Genomic DNA, 20,679 nt, shown 5'->3' with positions numbered 1-20,679 from the left:
TGGTCAATACAAAAGGTAAATAAGTAGTAACAATCAACTGAGTGATGATCATGCCAAGATTATTAGTTCAGCCTCTAGCCTGTTAATTCCTTACTTGAACTTTCTGAATGCACTTAATTTATCCTTCTAAATGTAAGCTTTAAGTTGAATATTATGTTGGCAGTTTTACTGTTTTAATGTTTGAAATGAGAGAGCAAAGTACAATAGATTCCTTAACTTTGGAGACTTAGTGCCTTAAAATATGAATTCTATAATGATTCTTTTTGTATATACTTATGGACTATAATAAAAATAAAAGACTATGCAAACCAAATATTTTTCACCAGCAAAGCGTTTATTTTTCTTTTGCAGAGAATATTAAGAGTTGGGGGGTAAAATCAGTCATTTGGGGGGAAAAAGTCACATACAGCAAATGTTGAAAAGTGAATGAATAATCCAGGCCTCCAGCGGGGAACCGGCACACGGTTAATCATGACTCTGTGGGGACTTGGGGTCAGGGAACAAGGGCACACCAGAAGCACCCGAAAGAGGTAGCAGGAGCCAAAGCCCTGGGTTCACCGTCAGGGGACTGAGCTCTGTCTACTCCGATTGTGCCACTCTGGCAGGTCACTTACCTGTCAGGTAAGAAATTAACTTTGCTGCCCTGGCCGGTTTGGCTCAGTGGTTAGAGCGTCAGCCTGCGGTCCAGAGAGACCCGGGTTCGGTTCCCGCTAAGGGCATGTACCTTGGCTGCAGTTTGTCCCCGGCCCTGGTTGGGTCGTGTGGTTGGCGGCCACTCGATGTGTCCCTTTCACATCGATGTTTCTCTCTCTCTTCCTCTCTCTCCTTCCCGCTCTGAGTAAAAAACGGAAAAAATGTCCTCAGGTGAGGATAAAAAAAAAAAAAGAAAGAAATTAACTTTGCACAAAATATCTTCCTTTTCTCTCAAGTTTGTCATGCACATCCCTCTCCCACGCGCACATCTCTAACCAGACGAGAAAACATGGGACCTCAGGAGACTCCAGTACACACTGGGTCCATGAGACATCCGCTCGGGGGGCAGGGTACTGAACGAGAAGGCATTTAGTACAGGCTTCCCAGGGTCTCTCCATGGCCTTCCTACTAGGTATTAAACTTTGTGTTCTTTGTTGCCTAAAAAAGAGGTAATCATTTTGTTATGGCAAATTCATAACAACTGAAAAGGATATTAGGAGGAAAATGAATTGTAAAAAGCTTCCTTTCTGAGTTCATCATAAAATAAATGCTATGAAAAGGCAAGGCCTTATTATTAATATTTTTTACTCCTGAAAGTATAACTGATTCTGGACCCTGGGCTGGATAATGCTGAGGTTGGCAAAGCTGGCAAAGAGGGAAGGGAACGGGAGGCTCTGTGCTTTGCCTCCAGTAAACAAGGTAATGACAAGCTAGCTTGTGAGCGCCCCCTGTTGTCTCCTCCTCCAGGAGCTGATAGAGACGCGGAAGGGAGGAAGGAGAAAGCCCATACCTGTGCCTGTTTTCCAAGTACAAAACAATAGAAAGCTAAGACTTTATTCTTCAATACACTCCACTCTTCTTCATTATCTAAAAATTAGTTTTTTATTATAAGGAAGAGAGATACAGAAATAAGTGACTCCTTTCTAAATGCACCTGTGTGTGATGTCCTGGTAGCCGCCTCATTTCTGGGGCCTCAAAAAAGGTTGTGTCCCTTTGGGTCCAATGGACTCCAGAGAGTCCCAAGGTGGATCTAACACCAAGATAGAATTGCAGGAGATGGATAGGGGTAAGTCCTGTAAAAGCTAAAGGAGGAAGGAAACAGGAGTTGTCAGGAGAGACTCAGGTCTGACACCTACGGAAGAAGAACAGGAAAAGGATTGAGCAGGAGTCTCAGGTGGGGAGGATGGAGCAGGAGGAGTCTCAGGTGGGGAGGATTGAGCAGGAGTCTCAGGTGGGGAGGATTGAGCAGGAGGAGTCTCAGGTGGGGAGGATTGAGCAGGAGTCTCAGGTGGGGAGGATTGAGCAGGAGGAGTCTCAGGTGGGGAGGATTGAGCAGGAGGAGTCTCAGGTGGGGAGGATTGAGCAGGAGTCTCAGGTGGGGAGGATTGAGCAGGAGGAGTCTCAGGTGGGGAGGATGGAGCAGGAGTCTCAGGTGGGGAGGAATGAGCAGGAGGAGTCTCGGGTGGGGAGGATGGAGCAGGAGGAGTCTCAGGTGGGGACAAATGAGCAGGAGGAGTCTCAGGTGGGGAGGATTGAGTAGTTTTCAAAATGTTCAGACAATCCAGATCTTTTCAGACCAAATTATGACAGAGGGCAGAGAGTAAACATAGCTCTGGAGCAAAAGTGTAAAGAATATTGTTGTCTGTTCCATGAGAATATACACCATTTCTGACTTTCTTTTCTGACAAGGTTAAAAAGAAGCATATTTCCCAAATTAATGACTATATATCATGAGGCCTTATTAATCTGCTTTAGCAACACCACCAAGTCTAGTACTTCAACAGCTTGGTTGAGCCTGCAACAGTGTACAGTCATTTTCCAAGTGTCATCTAGTTTCTGTAGAAGCCAAGTCAGCTAATTAAGAGGAGAGATGATGGCCCTGACCAGTTTGGCTCAGCGGTTAGAGCATCGGCCTGCAGTCCGGAGAGACCCGGGTTCGGTTCCCGCTAAGGGCATGTACCTCGGTTGCAGTTTGTCCCCGGCCCTGGTTGGTCATGCGGGTGGCGGCCACTCGATGTGTCCCTTTCACGTCGATGTTTCTCTCTCTCTCTTCCTCTCTCTCCCTCCCACTCTATCTGTGCAAAAAATGGGAAAAGTGTCCTCGGGTGAGGATAAAAAAAAAAAGAGGAGAGATGATGGAAACAGCCACGCCCGCATCTTTTACATTTTTAAGAGTGCCACTAATATCCACTGTCAATGCCCAAATTGTGATATTGCCTCTGATGCATCATTTTAGTTGGAGAGGGTGAGGGCAGGTGTGTGGAAGGACAGTGTCAGATGCTTCCATCTGGCCTTCTCCTCGGTGATAGCTCTTACTCCACAGGCGAAAATCCCATGTGGGGGTTACTCCGTAAGTATTTATCAAGTGTATCCATCCCAGTCATAGGTTTGGGAACTAGAGTAACACCCACAGGTGGACTTTACAAGTGCACTTTTGAAGAGTGGTGATTTTCCTGCCTACATCCTTCTAACAAGGCTTGGCACTCACCTGATACATGGGAAGACTTGTTTGGGGGCAGTGTAAGTCAGCAGATACAGAGACTTCATGCTGAGCTCTTTGTGAAGAGGAGGTAGAGGGGTATTTCTCAAGGAGAGCAAGAAAAAAAAAAGCTCTTTCCAAAATAAAAGGTCAAGCTGAAATAGAAGGGAGGAAAATTCAAGATCTTCACCTGATTGTTCTGAAATAAGGAATCAACGCCTTGATGGGTCTACATTTTGTTAGTTTTTTTTCAGAGTTATTTTATATATTTTGGTGCCAAGATAAATAGCATCTTTAAATTTTTTTCATTTTCCAACTGTTCTTGTTTAAAAATTTAGTTGATTTTTGCACACTGACTTTGATTTCAACAAACGCACTAAACACTTGTAAATTTACCAAAAAAAAAAAAATCCGTCAATCCTTTTGGATTTGTATGTATATAATCAAATCATCTGAGAATAATGACAGTTTTATTTATTCCTTTGTCATCCTTATATCTTTATTTTTTCTTTTCTCTTTACTCCATTGCTTAGGGATTTTAATATGATCATCTAACACTGGTGACAGCAGAAACCCTTGTCTTGCCGGTCTCAACGAGAAAGCATTCAGCATTTTAACACTAAGCATGATATTTGCTCTAGATTGTGTGTGTGTGTGTGTGTGAATATGTAATAAAATTAAAGACAATCCCTTCAATTGCTGCTTTGTTACAAGTATTTATCATGAATGATGGTTTTTATCAAAGAATATTTCTAACTATTTAAATGATTACAGGATTTTCTCCTTTATTCGGTCATGTGGTGATTATAATGATTTCTTCCTTTCTTCTTTTTTAAGCACAGGACCCCATTCTTATTAACTGCCCATCAGTTTCCAATCCTCTCTTTAAGGAATTGCTTTTTTTAAAATTAATTAATTAATATTTTTATCCTCACTCGAGGACATTTTTTGATATTTTGTTCAGATAGAGTGGGAGGGAGAAAGAGAGAGAGAAACATCGATGTGAAAGGGACACATCGAGTGGTCGCCACCCACACGACCCAATCAGGGCCGGGGACAAACTGCAACCGAGGTACGTGCCCTTAGGGGGAACCGAACCCGGGTCTCTCTGGACCGCAGGCCGACGCTCTAACCGCTGAGCCAAATCGGCCAGGGCTAAGGAATTCCTTTTATTATGTATTCTCTTAAAGCCACTTTTCATCATCACTTGGATTTTATTGGCAATTTCCTTCACATCGGTAGACACTTTATATTTTGTTATAGCGCTTTTTATTGTATTTTAATCTTATCTATATATTTTATCCCCAAGTTTTTATTTTGAAAAAATTTAAACCTGCAGGAAAGCCTCACATAGCAGTGCAAATTCCATGTATCTTTACCTGGATTAACCAACTGTTACTATTCTGCCCCATTTACTTTCCTATCTATGTACCTATACACATACTTTTGGTTTTGTCTAAGCCATTTGAGTCATTTGAGATTTAGTTGCTGACATCAAAAGACAATTCAACCCTGGCTGGTTTAGCTCAGCCTGCGGACCAAAGAGTCCTGGGTTCGATTCTGGCCAAGGGTATGTACCTCGGTTGTGATTCATTCCCGGCCCTGGTTGGGGTCGTGCAAGAGGCAACCAGTTGATGTGTCTCTCTCACATCGATGTTTCTCTCTCTCTCTCTTTCTCTCTCTCTCCCACTCTGTCTGCAGATAAATGTAAAAATATCCTCGGGTGAGGATTTTTTAAAAAAAGGCAATTCACCCCAAATAGTTCACTAAAACAAGGGCATTCTCCTACAAATCAATTCCCATATTAAGGATACTTAACATTAATTTATCTAGTGTATAATTCATATTGAAATATCCTAAATTGTGTCAATAATCTCCTTTGTAGCCCTTTGTGAAAACTCAGAAGTCTACCAAGGGTCCTGTGTAACATTCATCGTCACTTGTTTAGTTTCCTTTAATCTAGATTATCTCCCTATTTCTTTCTGTCATCACAATGACATTTTTGAAGAGTCCAAGTCACTTGCACATTTTGAAGAATGTCTCTCAATTCAAATTTGTATAATTGATCTCGTGATGAAATTCAGGTTGAACATGTTTGGCAGGAAAATTATCTAGGCAATGTACACAGATTTATTTTCAAATATAAAACTAACCTGAAATTAACCCAACTTGGTCATGATGTATTTTATACATAGACTATCTCATATATGCCAATGTATAGAGTTTATATGTATCTATCTCAAATAAATAAGCCAAAATTCTAGCAAACCAAACATACTCATTAAAACCCAAAATTGCAATATTGCCTGGGATTTTCATCCTCTTCCTGGTGAGTGCGAGGACCTTAGAATATTTTATTTCACCTATCGTCCTCTGAATGCTATTGCCTTGTATTTTAAGTCTGTAATTTTAGGCATGTATGTATTGTTTGTTCTTCATTCCTTCCTTCCATCTGGAGCTATTTTCCTTTCCTCTTAAAGAAAGTCCCTTCAGTATTTCCTTTCCAGCGGGTCCTGGGTTCAGCTCCACTGTTTGATCGCTGGACAAACTGAAGGCCGCAGACGTTCAGTGACTGGATGAGGCGCCCGATCTCCTCAGAGGCAAAGCTGGGACTGCACTCGGATCCCTGGAACTCGTGGGTTTTCCTCCACACCCTTTAAACATGCTGAAGTCGTGCTCGCTTGGGCAGCACGTACACTAAAATTGGAACGATGCAGAGAAGGTTAGCACGGCCCCTGGGCAAGGATGACACGCACATTCGTGAAGTGTTCCATATTAAAAAAAAAAAATGTTGGAGCCAGGGCGCCCCGTTTCTGATCCCCAGCGCCAGCCGGGCTCCCCATGGCTCCTGGGAGCCGTGATCGGCCTGGCCAGCCCGCCAGTGCTCCAGCCCCAGGTCCCACCCGCGACGGGACCACAGCCACGGACTCGTGGGCCCTGGTCGCGGGCCAGCAGGAAGCAGATGCTCAGAAAGAGAAACTCAGGCCAGATGCCAGGGGTGCTGTTTTCAAAACCGGTGTAATGCAGAGAAGACGGATGAGGAGAAACGAGACAGAGCTGCCCCGTCGTTGCACAAGCTGATCAGAAGCGACCTTGTGGGTAACAAACCAAGTGGGCGTCCGGCAACGGGACCCGAACTCCCCTGTACTCGGTGCAGTCATTTGAGGAGCTTCCCTGAATCACAGCCTCTCCGGAGTCTCTCTGCCAAGGGTTCAAGATACAAGAGGTCGCAACTGACACTATTCTCTGCCATTTAAAATGTTCTACTTTTAGATCCCTTTATTATTTAAAAAAATTATACTGGTCATATATGCTAATGTTAGAAAACAATGAAAAACAAGAAAAAGGAAATCATTTGTAACCTCCTCCCCCACGAACTATTAATTGGAGCAGACTTTTTCCTATATAAATGTATATATGTACAATTTTTTAAAAAATAGAATTATATAAAATGTGTAAGTGCTTTTAAAAAATGTATGTGATTATCATTCTGTGTTGGTAAACATACGTTTATATCATTCTTGTGTGCCATGATTTCATTATATGGGCATATAAAATTTATCGTGTCAAATAGAGTAGGCAAAATCCAAACAGGGTGCTAGGAGACCAGCACAGTACAATTGCTGAGGGTGTTTTCTGGTGCAGTGTTTCTCAGACTTTTATAGCATATGAATCTCATAGGAATTTATGAAAATGAAAATTCTGATTCAGCAGATCTGAGGTGGGTTTGAGGTTCACCATTTCTAGTATTTTCTAGTAAGCTTCCAGGCGATTCTGATGCTGCTGATGTCAGACCACTTTTGGAGTAACAAGGCTCAAGCATGAGGAACTTTTTATAAAAATTGATCCCTACATTATATATGATTATGTCAAATTGTACTACATAGAATCTGAAATCCTGAAACTTCTTTTCCTGTTGATCTAAAAATAGATATTTTAGGTCTGTGTTTTCTCAAAGTTTTCTCTGTTCTGTGTTATAGTAGGGTCAGTATTTCAAGACGGGTAATGTCTTTTTGTTAACTTGGCACTTTGAGCATATTTAAGATGACTAAATCGAATATTTATTAGAATAAATAATAAATATATTGGAGTCAGAGGCATAAAAAAGTAATCAATTAAGATAGATGGTTGAATCTACTAATGAAATGCTGTAAAACCAGTTATTTTGATGAATTGGCTTTGGACTACAGCAGGTGGAGAGATTCAGAATGAGTCACCCCCAGATGTACCTCTGTGGTATATTATGAGCTCAAGTCAACTGAGACCCTGGGTGTCAAGAGAAACAACTGCCTCCCCTTTAACTCCCTAGAAGAGTTTGAATTAGGGGCATTGTCCATCATAAGAGATGATCAGAGATAACTTTTTTTACTAATTAATTGTGTTACAGAAGAGATAACATCTTTGACCTTCAATGTGGCAGGCAAACTACAAATTTCTGAACATCCTGCAATGATTGTCCTCCCGCCTGCAGCCCCAGGCACCTTACTTCAACCTTGGTCAGAATGCTGTATCTACCTCATCCTGACTTTCTGTCTCTGAACTTCTCGTGTATGTGGGCTTCCCATGTGTGCATATAGAATTCGATTTGCCTCGTTTCTCTTGTTAATCTGTCTCACGTAGGTTTAATTATTAGACCAGTCCAGCAAAAGAACCTAGGAGGGTAGGGAAAAGTTTCTGCCTATTCCACATAAGCAAAAGCAAGACAGTTTATCAGTCAGTGACAGACACAAAAATATCAATAAGAAAAACTCACCCAAGTGACACAAAGTAGCAAATACACAATAATTCTACGAGGCGATGATACTGACCTGAACATAACGAAACACTGGCCACCAAATGCTGACTTGTGCATCCTTACTCGTTTTTATACCAATAACAATACCAAATCTGTGAACTGAAATAGTTACGCTAAGGAAAGTAGAAAAATCCAGAGCTCATTTTCCATCTCCTGGAGAGAAGAAAGGCAAGAGTAACACAGGATTGGGAGTGAAAATGGGACTGGGGGGCGGAAAGTGCAGACTCAGAGAGCGAGCGTGGCTTTTGGGGAGAACCCGGTCCCCTCACATTTGTTCTCTCAGAACACCCTGAGGGCTCCCTGATGTTAATTATGCCCCCTCATGCCTCACATCTACTTTATGTTCTTTTTGGTGTGATAAGAATTTTTTTGAAGAAGAAAAAGAAGATTGGGAGCTAAAACTAAACACTCAGTCCATTCATATATTCCCTAATTTTTTTTTATTCTTCACTATTCCCCAAATATTGTGATATTTCTGAGATTCCTAACCTCTGATGTCTATTTGGGGATTTCAAGTTTGTCTCTTCCCCCCTTTTTTTTTTCTTCCTGAACCACTTCTTTATCTAATCCCTCTTTCTAAGGAATTTTGATTACAACGATGGCTTTTCTAGAAACACCAAGTTCCCTCTGATGGTCAGATTCAATCACCCAGCCTCTCCTGTCAGTGTCCAATGGGGTCATAAGAAAGGTGTCCATGGAAGCAGGGATGGAGGTTATGCACAGACTCAGCAACATGGGCTTCCACTCACCAAGGTCAGTTTGGTGACAGCCACTGCTGAGCGCCCAGTTGTCAGCAGCGGAGACCAACACTGAACCACCAGTAGGGCACCATTCCCCAGAGTTCAGCCAGCGACCTGTGGCAGTTTGATTAAATGATGCTGCTTCTACTATGGACAGGGATAGTGCTTTCACTAGAGGAGATAGTGAATATGGATATGGATTATTCTTCCCTACCTGGAGTGCTTCTCTGTGGCCTTGCAGAGCAACTCTCCACTTTCATGGCAATCAACTCTGTATCGCTTCTGAACGAGTAACTCCTTGCACAGCAAATGAAATGTGGGAAAGGGCCCAAGGTCATAGGGTCCCCTGGTCTCCTTGAGTTCTCTATTATCCTGAAACAATTAGTTTACAAGAATGGTGGAATGGTCTTTTAAAGCCTCAGGTATGATGCAAGATTCATGAGATGGGGAATCGAGGGGTAGACATGAAAGGGATTGCTCTCACTGTGAACCTCAGTGATCCACTAGAAACATATTTGCTTCCCATCCCCACACCTGGAGGCTCTGCTGGACTAGAAGTCTTGGTTCCAGAAGGAATAACCCTTCCACTAGCGAACACAAAAATGGTTCCTCCTAGGAACTGAGACTGCCCCCTGGCCGCCCTGAGCTCTTCATGCCACTGAGTCAACAGGCAAAGGAAGTTGTTGCTTTAACTCACAGGAGTGATGGATCCCGAGTATCAAGGGAAAATGGTGTTGCCAGTGTACACTAGGGGTAAGGAGAAGTACATCGGGAATGCAAAAGAAAAACCTCACCCCAACATTTCAGAAAGGAGGCGGGGACTTTGTACCCTCCTCTGGGCACAGGGGTATATGTTTCGGGTTGTATGTGGTACAGGTGGGTCGTGTTGGGGGAAACATGAATCTGATATTGTCTCTATCTGGAGAGTAAGCATGGTGTAAGGAGATGTGCATGGGTTTCACCCTGATGACGGAAGAGCTGTGGCGGCTCTGTAAGGCGCCAGCTTGCCTATGCTGAACTACATGTCTTCGAAGTCCTTTACCTGTGCGTTTCTGGTTAGGGTGGGCCACAGGGGAGAATTATGAGGGGGAAGGTGAAGCAGCAGCCACTCTGTAGCTAACACAAATGGGCGCTGATGTGCTGACTCACCTCTTTGGAGTCAATCAGTGACAGGGTTGCAGCTGCCTCACCTTTCCCTGGGACCCCCTCAGCTGTTCCAACCCCTCCACCTGAGGTATGTGAGGTATCTGAAATGTTGGGGTGATGTTTTTCTTTTGCATTCCTGATGTACTTCTCCTTACCCCTAGCACATAGCTGGCGCCTAGCAATGCAGGACACCCACACCACTAGGGTCAGAGGAACAGAGCTGACAGGTTTCAACCTGTCCTTGTGGGCTCCTGCTTCAGATCCCAGCCTCTTGCTCTCCCCCTCACATTCATCTTCCCTTTCCAAGAGCCCGTCCCGCCTTACAGAGATTGTCCCGCTTCTCCAAACACCAGCACGTGGGCGCTTGGGGTTTCAGTATATGAATTCTACAGGGGGCAGGGGACAATTTAGTCCATACTACCCACAGGGAACGTGTCTGGCTCAAAGCCTCAGACCTCTAATGGGTTTGAGGGTAGGGGTAGAAAACCTCTTACTTCTGCGGAGATGTTCAGAGACTCTGCTTGTAATCAAGCTTTCGTGGGGAAGCCGGAGGGTCCATTCTTTCTGTGGGCCACACAAGAGCTGGGTGTTTCTTACTGCCATTCAGGACAAAGGGTGTCAGGTGGAGATGCCATATTACTTGTGAATAAAAAGTCAAATTTTTCAAAAAAAGATGGCGGCGGGCAGGACCGGAGGGAGGGTGAGTGTGTGAGAGTGAGCAAGTGTGTGTGAGAGTGTGAGTGGACGTGCAGGTAGACGACCAAACCCGAGCAGTGCAGAGACGCAGAGCAGAAGGTTCCTGTGCTGTGGCCGGAGCAGCCGGCTACCGAGGTGAGGGGCTCTTCAGGGCGCTTCTCCCTGCGCCACGGGGAGATCCCACCATTTTGGAAGATCCCGGGTCTTCCCAGGGAGGAGGCAGTGGGAGCGGCCAGGGCCTAGCAATCTGAGCCACCAGTGCACCTGGCACCATCGGTCCAGTGGACACCCTGTGTCAACACAGACCAGTGCACAGTAGTGGAACTCCCAAGGTGCTGGTCATGGAAACCACAGACAGCCCGGAACCCAGCATGATCCCCCATAGAAGAAGCCAGATCAGAGGGGAGATAAACCCCCAGCAATAAAGGCTGGGGAGCAGAGCCTGTGTGGTCCAGTAGCCCACAAGAGCAGTGGGAAACCGGAGCCCAAGAGAGACTGGTGCGATCCAGCTGCGCACCCGCTGGACCTGCAGGGTGCGGGGGCACCAGAGAGGCCTGTGCCACCCAGCAGGAACTGTGCCATCCAGTTACCCATGGGATCTGTGGGGTGCTGAATCACCAGAGAGGTCTGTGCAACCCAGCAGCCCATAACATAGGCATAGAGCCGGTCCCCAAAGGGACTGGGTGATCTAGCTACTCACAGGACCTGCAGGGTGTGGGGGCACCAGAGCGGACTGTGTGACCCAGCTGCACACAAGATAGGCATAGAGGATGTGAAAATGGAGGCGGAGTGAATAGAAGCTACACAGGCGATCTCCTAGGACCAAATGAGAATTACAACTAAAATAAAGACAAATCCTCAGAAAAAAGCAATAGGAAAGCAGCAGGACAAGACCACATAACCAGGGACACTGGTAGGATCTGCAGAGACACGAGAGGGTGGCGGGCTGGGAGCCCAGGGACAGCAGCACTCTTAGCTGTGAGCAGCGCCCTTGGGGAATAAAGACCAAGACCACTCTACAGCTCAGAGAGCCGGGAAAGAGCACTAAAATAGCCACAGCTACTCACATGGGGGCTACGGCAGAGGGAGGGCAGACTGGGCTGGAACTCTGTGGGGACACCCGGGATTTGGAAGGTACTCAGAGTTTTTGCTGAGTTGCCACAAAGGACTGTGGCCACTTTGATCCTTCCCAGAGCTGTGGGGAAAAGCAGCAGCTCCCCCACCCCTGGAGATTCCGTCTTTTCCAGGTGAGGCAAAGAAATGCATATTGAGGTTCATTAACAACCAACATCTATCCCACCCTCCAGAAATCCTCTTATGCAGAACACCAGGGCTACATTCCAAGGCACTGAGTAACTGAGACTACTAGCCACCAGGAAAAAGCTAGAGGATCACTGAACCTTTCCTGAACTTGCAAATCTACCCAGAAAAGTAAGACTTGACAGTGGTGTTTAACATGGGCCCACCAAGGCTCATCCAAACCCAGGAGAGGGAGCTACAAACAGAAGAACACGAACACCCACAGGGAAAATTTGGCAGGCTCCAAAACCCACTGAGATAGCCAAAATGGTGAAACAAAGAAACAAATCCCAAATGAAAGAACAAGAGAACTTTATCAAAGATGAGATCAATGAAATGCAGCTAAGCAAATTATTAGAGTTCAGAGCCATGATCTTGAGGAAGCTCAACAGCATGAGTAAGGACATCAGCACCATGAGTAAAGATATAGAAACATTGAAAACCAACCACCTGGAAATGAAGACTGACATAGCAGAAATAAATAACACATTGGAAGGACTAACCAGCAGAGTAGAGGAAGCTAAGGACCGGATCAGTGAATTAGAAGACAGGGTAGAAAAAATTGACCAATCAGAAAACCAAAAGTAAAAAACAATTAAAAACAAGAAGATAGCTTAAGAGAACTGTGGGACAACTGGAAATATAATAACATTCGCATCACAGGAGTCCCCGAAGAGGAAGAAAATGGGCAAGGGTTAGAGAATATATTTGAAGAAATAGTGACAGAAAACTTTCCTAACTTGGTGAAGGAAGAAGGCATTCAAGTTCAAGAGGCACAGAGAGCCCTAAGAAGAACCCAAACAGGCCCACACCAAGAGACATAGTAATTAAAATGCCAAAAATTAAAGACAAAGAGAGAATCCTAAAGGAAGTAAGAGATAAGCAACAGTATACCTACAAAGGAAACCCCATAAAGCAACTCAGCTGACTTCTCAACAGAAACACTACAGGCCAGAAGGGAATGGTATAAAGTAATCAAGGTCATGAAAAACAAGGATCTGAATCCAAGACTACTCTATCCAGCAAGGCTATTATTCAAAATAGAAGGTCAAATAAAGAGCTTCCCAGACAAAAAAAGGTTAAGAGAATATATTAACACCAAACCAGCACTGCAAGATATGCTAAAAAGGACTGCTGTAATTACTAGAAGAAATAAGAAGAAAAATATAGCCACACTAAACAAAAATGGCAATAAATCAGTACATATCAATTATCACTTTAAATGTGAATGGTTTGAATGCCCCAATAAAAAGACACAGAGTAGCTGACTGGATAAGAAAGCATGACTCACATATATGTTATTTAGAAGAGACCCACCTCACAACAAAAGACTCAGATAGGTTGAAAGTGAAGGGATAGAAAAAATTCTTTCAAGCAAATGGAAAGCAAAAAAAAAGCTGGGGTAGCAATACTCATATCTGATAAAGTAGATTTCAAAATGAAGACCATAACCAGAGACAAAGAAGGCCACTACATAATATTGAAAGGATCTATCCAACAGGAAGATATAACCTTGATAAACATATATGCACCCAACATAGGAGCACCAACATATATTAAAAATCTTCTGGAGGACTTCAAAGGAGAAATCAACAGCAATACAATCATAGCAGGGAACTTCAACACCCCGCTGACATCACTGGATAGACCATCTAGACAAAAAATTAACAAGGAAACACAGACTCTAAATGAAGCGCTAGATCAAATGGATTTCATAGATATCTACAGAGAATTACACCCCAAAACTGCAGAATTCACATTCTTCTCAAGGGCACATGGGACATTCTCAAAGATAGACCACATGTTAGGATGCAAACTAAGTCTCTACAAGTTCAAAAAGATTGAAATCATATCAAGCATCTTCTCACATCACAATGGCATGAAACTAGAAATCAATTGCAACAAGAACATGCAAAGACATTTGAAAACATGAAGGCTAAATAGCATGTTATTGAACAATGAATGGGTTACCATGGAGATCAAGGAAGAAATTAAAAACTTCCTGGAAACCAATGAAAATGAACACACAACAACACAAAATCTGTGGGATGCAGCAAAAGCAGTTCTGAGAGGAAAGTTCATAACACTTACAGGTTTACCTCAAGAAACAAAAAAAAATCGAAAAGACTACCTAACCTCACAACTTAAAGAACTAGAAAGTAAACAAAAAGAAAACCCCCAAGCAAGTAGAAGGAAGGAAATAGCAAAGATCAGAGCAGAAATAAATGACATGGAGACTAAAAAAAAAAAACAACAATTCAAAGGATCAATGAAACAAAGAGCTGGTTCTCTGAAAAGATAAACAAGATCAATGGACCCTTAGCTACACTCACCAAGAACAAAGAGAGAGAACCCAAATACACAAAATCAGAAATGAAAGAGGAGAAATAATAACTGACACCATAGAAATACAAAGGATCGTAAACAAATATTATGAACAATTATAGGGCAACAAATTTGACAATCTAAACAAAATAAACAAATTTCTAGAAACACATAGTCTCCCAAAACTGAACCAGGAAGAGATAGAAAACTTGAACAGACCAATAACAACAAAAGAAATTGAAGATGTAATCAAGACTGTCCCTGCAAACAAAAGCCCAGGCCCAGTCTTCCAAACTCATTTTATGAAGCCAGCATAATTCTAATTCCAAAACCAGAAAAAGACACAACAAAGAAAGAAAACTACAGGCCAATATCCCTGATGAACATAGATGCCAAAATCCTGAACAAAATACTAGCAAATCGGATCCAGCAATACATCAAAAAAATTATTCATCATGACCAAGTGGGATTTATCCCAGGGATGCAAGGCTAGTACAATATTCACAAATCAATAAATGTGATACACCACATAAACAAAATTAAAGATAAAAATCATATGATCATATCAATAGATGCTGAGAAAGCATTTGACAAAATCCAGCACCCATTTCTGATAAAAACGCTCAGCAATGTGGGAATAGAGGGATCATTTCTCGACATAATAAAGGCCATATATGAAAGACCCACAGCCCACATCATACTCAATGGGCAAAAATCAAAAGCATTTCCCTTAAGAACAGGAATAAGACAAGGATGCCCACTTTTGCCACTCTTATTTAACATAGTACTGGAAGTCTTAGCCACAGCAATGATACAGGAAGGAAAAAATAAAAGGGATCCAAATTGGAAAGGAGGAAGTGAAACAGTCATTATTCAAAGATGACATGATACTATATGTAGAAAACCCCAAAGACTCCATCAAAAATTTATTAGACTTAATAAATGAATTTGGCAAAGTAGCAGGATACAAAATTTACATCAAGAAATTGATGGCATTCTTATACACCAATGATGAACTCACAGAAAGAGAAACTAAGAAAACAATCCCATTTGCCATCGCAGCAAAAAAATTAAGATTCTGAGAAATAAACTTAATCAAAGAAATAAAGGACCTATTCTCAGAAAACCACAGGTCATTGGAAAAAGAAATAGAGGAAGATATAAAAAAGTGGAAGCACATACCCTGTTCATGGATTGGAAGAATTAACATCATTAAAATGTCCAAACTACCCAAAGCAATCTATAGATTCAATGCAATCCCCATCAAAATACCAATGACATACTTCACAGAACTAGAACAAATACTTCAAAAGTTCATATGGAACCAAAAAAACCTCAAATAGCCACAGCAATCTTGAAAAAAAAAGAACAAAGTTGGAGGGATCACATTACCAGATTTCAGATTATACTACAAAGCCACTGTAATCAAAACAGCCTGGTACTGGCACAAGAACAGGCAGATAGATCAACGGAACAGAATAGAAAATCCAGAAATAGACCCAAGATTAATATTTGACGAAGGGGGCAAGAGTATACAGTGGAATAAACACAGCCTCTTTAATAAATGGTGCTGGGAAAATTGGACAGCTACATGCAAAACAATGAAACTAGACCATCAACTTACACCATACACAAGAATAAACTCAAAATGGATAAAAGACTTAAATGTGACTCATGAATCCATAAAAATCCTAGAAGAAAATGGAGGCAACAAAATTTCAGACATCATACACAGCAGAATTTTCACTGATACATCACCTAAGGCAACAAAAACAAAGGAGAAAATGAACACATGGGACTACATCAAACTCAAAAGCTGCTGCACAGCAAAAGAAACAATCACCAAAATGGAAAGGCAACCCACTGTATGGGAGAGCATCATTGTCAATAATACATCAGATAAGGGGTTAATTTAAAAATATATAGAGTACTCATACAACTCAACAAAAGAAAGACAAAGAACCCAAATAAAAAATGGGCAGAGGAACTAAATAGACACCTCTCCAAACAGGACATACAAACGGCTAAGAGACATATGAAGAAATGCTCAACATCACTAATCATCAGAGAGATGAAAATTCACAGGTATCCCTCACACCTGTCAGAATGGCCGCCATCAATAAATCATCAAACAACAAGTGTTGACGAGGGTGTGGAGAAAAGGGGACTCTAGTACACTGCTGGTGGGAATGCAGACTGGTGCAGCCACTATGGAAATCAATATGGTGTTACCTCAAAAAATTAAAAATCGAACTTCCATTTGACCCAGTGATCCCACTTCTAGCAATATACCCTGAAAAGCCTGAAACACCAATCAGAAATAATATATGTACCCCCATGTTCATAGCAGCACTATTTACAGTAGCTAAGATCTGCAAATAGCCCAAATGTCCATCAGTAGACGAATGGATAAAAAAGCAGTGGTACATATACATAATGGAGTACTACGCAGCGGTAAGAAAGAAAGATCTCTTATCCTTTGAGATGACATGGAGGGACCTGGAAAGTATTATCCTAAGCGAAACAAGCCAAGCAGAGAAAGACAAATATCACATAATCTCACTTATTTGTGGAATATAATGAACATAACAGTCTGAGGAACAGGGTAGTCCCAGAGACGTGGAAGTGGGGTACAGACTGACAATCCCCAGGAGAGGGGGTGGTGGGGGAGAGATAAACCACAGAATTTATATACATGTATCCATGAACAATGAACGTGGACAACAAAGCTGGGGACAGGACGGAAGGGTGGGCGAGGGCGTATCAGTGGGGGGGGGGGGGGAGAAACATCTGTAACAAAAATAAATTAATTAATTAAATAAGAAAAAATAAAAAAATAATAATTTTAAAAAAAGGAGTCAAAATTTTATTTTTTTTTTAACAGTTTACTTATTTTGGTTTAATACAAAGAACAAAGTTTTATCTGAGTTACCAGTGTTATTAATATAATGCAAGTACATATTTTTATTCTGCTTGAATATATTCTTTCTTTCTTTTTTTTAATTTATTTTTTATTGATTAATTTTTGTTACAGATGATTCTCCTTTTTTCCCCCACTGATTCCCCCCTCCCTCTCCCCTCCCTGCCCCTTCCCTAGATTGTTGTCCATGTCCACTGTTCATGCATACATGCGTATAAGTTCTGTGGTTCATCCCTTCCCCACCTCCCCACTCCTTAGGGGATTGTCAGTCTGTACCCTGCTTCCGCGTCTCTGGGACTACCCCATTCCTCAAACTGTTATGTTCATTATATTCCACAAATCAGTGAGATCATATGAAATTTGTCTTTCTCTGTTTGGCTTGTTTCACTTAGGATGATACTTTCCAGGTCCCTCCATGTAGTCTCAAAGGATAAGCGATCTTTCTTTCTTACTACTGCGTAGTACTCCATTGTGTATATGTACCACAGCTTTTTGATCCATTCGTCTACTGATGGGCACTTGGGCTGTTTCCAGATCTTAGCGATTGTAAATAGTGCTGCTACAAAGATGGGGGTACATATATTCTTTCTTATTGGTGTTTTATGCTTCTTAGAGTATATTCCTAGAAGTGGGATCACTGGGTCAAATGGAAGATCAATTTTTAATTTTTTGAGGTGACACCATATTGTTTTCCATAGTGGCTGCACCAGTCTGCATTCCCACCAGCAGTGTACTAGAGTCCCCTTTTCTCCACACCCTCGTCAACACTTGTTGTTTGATGATTTGTTGATGGCGGCCATTCTGACAGGTGTGAGGTGATACCTCATTGTTGTTTTGATTTGCATCTCTCTGATGATTAGTGATGTTGAGCATTTCTTCATATGTCTCTTAGCCATTTGTATGTCCTGTTTGGAGAGGTGTCTATTTAGTTCCTCTGCCCATTTTTTATTTGGCTTCTTTGTCTTCCTTTTGTGGAGTTGTATGAGCACTCTATATGTATTGGAAATTAACCCCTTATCTGATATATCATTGGCAATTATGCTCTCCCATACAGTGGGTAGCCTTTCCGTTTTGATGATTGTATCTTTCGCTGTGCAGAAGCTTTTGAGTTTGATGTAGTCCCATGTGTTCATTTTCTCCTTTGTTTCTATTGCCTTAGGTGATGTGTCAGTAAAAATTCTGCTGCGTGTGATGTCTGAGATTTTGTTGCCCACAGTCTCCTCTAGGATTTTTATGGATTCATGAGTTACATTTAAGTCTTTTATCCATTTTGAGTTTATTTTGGTGTAGGGTGTAAGTTGATGGTCTAGTTTCATTTTTCGGCAAGTAGCTGTCCAATTTTCCCAGCACCATTTATTAAAGAGGCTGTCCTTACTCCACTGTATGCTCTTGCCACCTTTGTCAAATATTAATTGAGCAAATTGCCTTGGGTCCATTTCTGGGTTCTCTATTCTGTTCCACTGGTCTATATACCTGTTCTTGTGCCAGTACCAGGCTGTTTTGATTATGGTGGCTTTGTAGTATAACCTGAAATCTGGTATTGTGATCCCTCCAACTTTGTTCTTCCTTTTCAAGATTGCTGTGGCTATTTGAGGCCTTTTTTGGTTCCATATAAACTTTTGAAGTAATTGTTCTAATTCTGTGAAGTATGCCGTTGGCATTTTGATGGGGATTGCGTTGAATCTATAGATTGCTTTGGGTAATATGGACATTTTAATTATGTTAATTCTCCCAATCCATGAACAGGGTATGTGCTTCCACTTTTTTATATCTTGCTCTATTTCTTTTTTCAAAGCTGTAGTGTTCTGCAAATAGGTCCTTTATTTCTTTGGTTAAGTTTATTTCTCGGAATCTTAATTTTTTTGCCGCAATCGTAAATGGGATTGTTTGCTTAGTTTCTCTTTCTGTGAGTTCATCATTGGTGTATAAGAATGCCATCGATTTCTTGACGTTAATTTTGTATCCTGCTACTTTGCCAAATTAATTTATTAAGTCTAGTAAGCTTTTGGTGGAGTCTTTGGGGTTTTCTATGTACAGTATCATGTCATCTGCAAATAATGACAATTTCACTTCCTCCTTTCCAATTTGGATCCCTTTTATTTTTTCTTCCTGTCTGATGGCTGTGGCTAAGACTTCCAGTACTATGTTAAATAGGAGTGGCGAAAGTGGGCATCCTTGCCTTGTTCCTGTTCTTAAGGGAAATGCTTTTAGTTTTTGCCCATTGAGTATGATGTTGGCTGTAGGTCTTTCATATATGGCTTTTATTATGTCTAGATATGATCCCTCTATTCCCACACTGCTGAGCATTTTTATCAGAAATGGATGCTGGATTTTGTCGAAGGCTTTTTCAGCATCTATTGATATGATCATGTGGTTTTTTGTTCTTCAATTTATTTATGTGGTGTATCACATTTATGGATTTGCGAATATTGTACCAGCCTTGCATCCCTGGGATGAATCCCACTTGGTCATGGTGGATAATTTTTCTGGTGTATTGCTGGATTCGATTTGCTAGTATTTTGTTCAGGATTTTGGCATCTATGTTCATCAGGGATATTGGCCTGTAGTTTTCTTTCTTTGTTGTGTCTTTTTCTGGTTTTGAAATTAGAATTATGCTGGCTTCATAAAACGAGTTTGGCAGTCTTCCTTCTTCTTGAATTTTTTGAAATAGTTTGAGGAGAATGGGTATTAGTTCTTCTTTGAATGTTCGGTAAAACTCCCCCGTGAAGCCATCTGGGCCTGGGCTTTTGTTTGCTGGAAGAGTCTTGATTACATCTTCAATTTCTTCTGTTTTTATTGTTCTGTTCAAGTTTTCAATCTCTTCCTGATCCAGTTTTGGGAGACTATGTGTTTCTAGAAATTTGTCCATTTCGCTTAGATTTTCGAATTTGTTGCCGTATAATTGTTCATAGTAGTTGTTAATGATCTTTTGTATTTCTGTGGTGTCAGTTGTTATCTCTCCTCTTTCATTTCTGATTTTATGTATTTGGGTTCTCTCTCTTTGTTTCTTGGTGAGTCTAGCTAAGGGTCCATCAATCTTGTTTATCTTTTCGAAAAACCAGCTCTTTGTTTTATTGATCCTCTGAATTGTTTTTTTGGTCTCTATGTCGTTTATTTCTGCTCTGATCCTTACTATTTCCTTCCTTCTACTTGCTCTGGGGTTTTCTTTTTGTTTACTCTCTAGTTCTTTAAGTTGTGAGGTTAGGTAGTCTATTAGAGATTTTTCTTCTTTTTTGAGGTAGGCCTGTAGTGCTATGAATTTCCCTCTCAGAACTGCTTTTGCTGCATCCCATAGATTTTGTATTGTTGTGTCCTCATTTTCATTGGTTTCCAGGAAGTTTTTGATTTCTTCCTTGATCTCCTCGGTGACCCATTCATTGTTTAATAACATTCTATTTAGCTTCCATGTGTTAAAATGTCTTTGTATGTTCTTCTTGCAATTGATTTCTAGTTTCATACCATTGTGGTCTGAGAAGATGCTTGTTATAATTTCAATCTTCATGAACTTGTAGAGACTTAGTTTGTGCCCTAACATGTGGTCTATCTTTGAGAATGTTCCATGTGCACTTGAGAAGAATGTGAATTC

At 41.5% G+C, this 20,679-nt stretch overlaps 1 non-coding gene across 1 annotated transcript; it reads left to right on the top strand.

Annotated features, from left to right (window-relative positions):
- Nucleotides 1-5,845: 5,845 nt before the first annotated feature.
- Nucleotides 5,846-5,952, top strand: LOC118621508. Its single transcript, XR_004957710.1, has one exon. It is a non-coding gene; the product is annotated as a U6 spliceosomal RNA (small nuclear RNA).
- The last annotated feature ends 14,727 nt before the right edge of the window (nucleotides 5,953-20,679 follow it).

This window comes from Molossus molossus, unplaced genomic scaffold (genome assembly GCF_014108415.1).
Source record: "Molossus molossus isolate mMolMol1 unplaced genomic scaffold, mMolMol1.p scaffold_m16_p_1, whole genome shotgun sequence".
In the NCBI taxonomy this organism is placed as follows: Eukaryota; Metazoa; Chordata; class Mammalia; order Chiroptera; family Molossidae; genus Molossus; species Molossus molossus.
The sequence above is the reverse complement of the archived record's forward strand: the minus strand, read 5'-3'. Positions and strand labels throughout refer to the sequence as shown.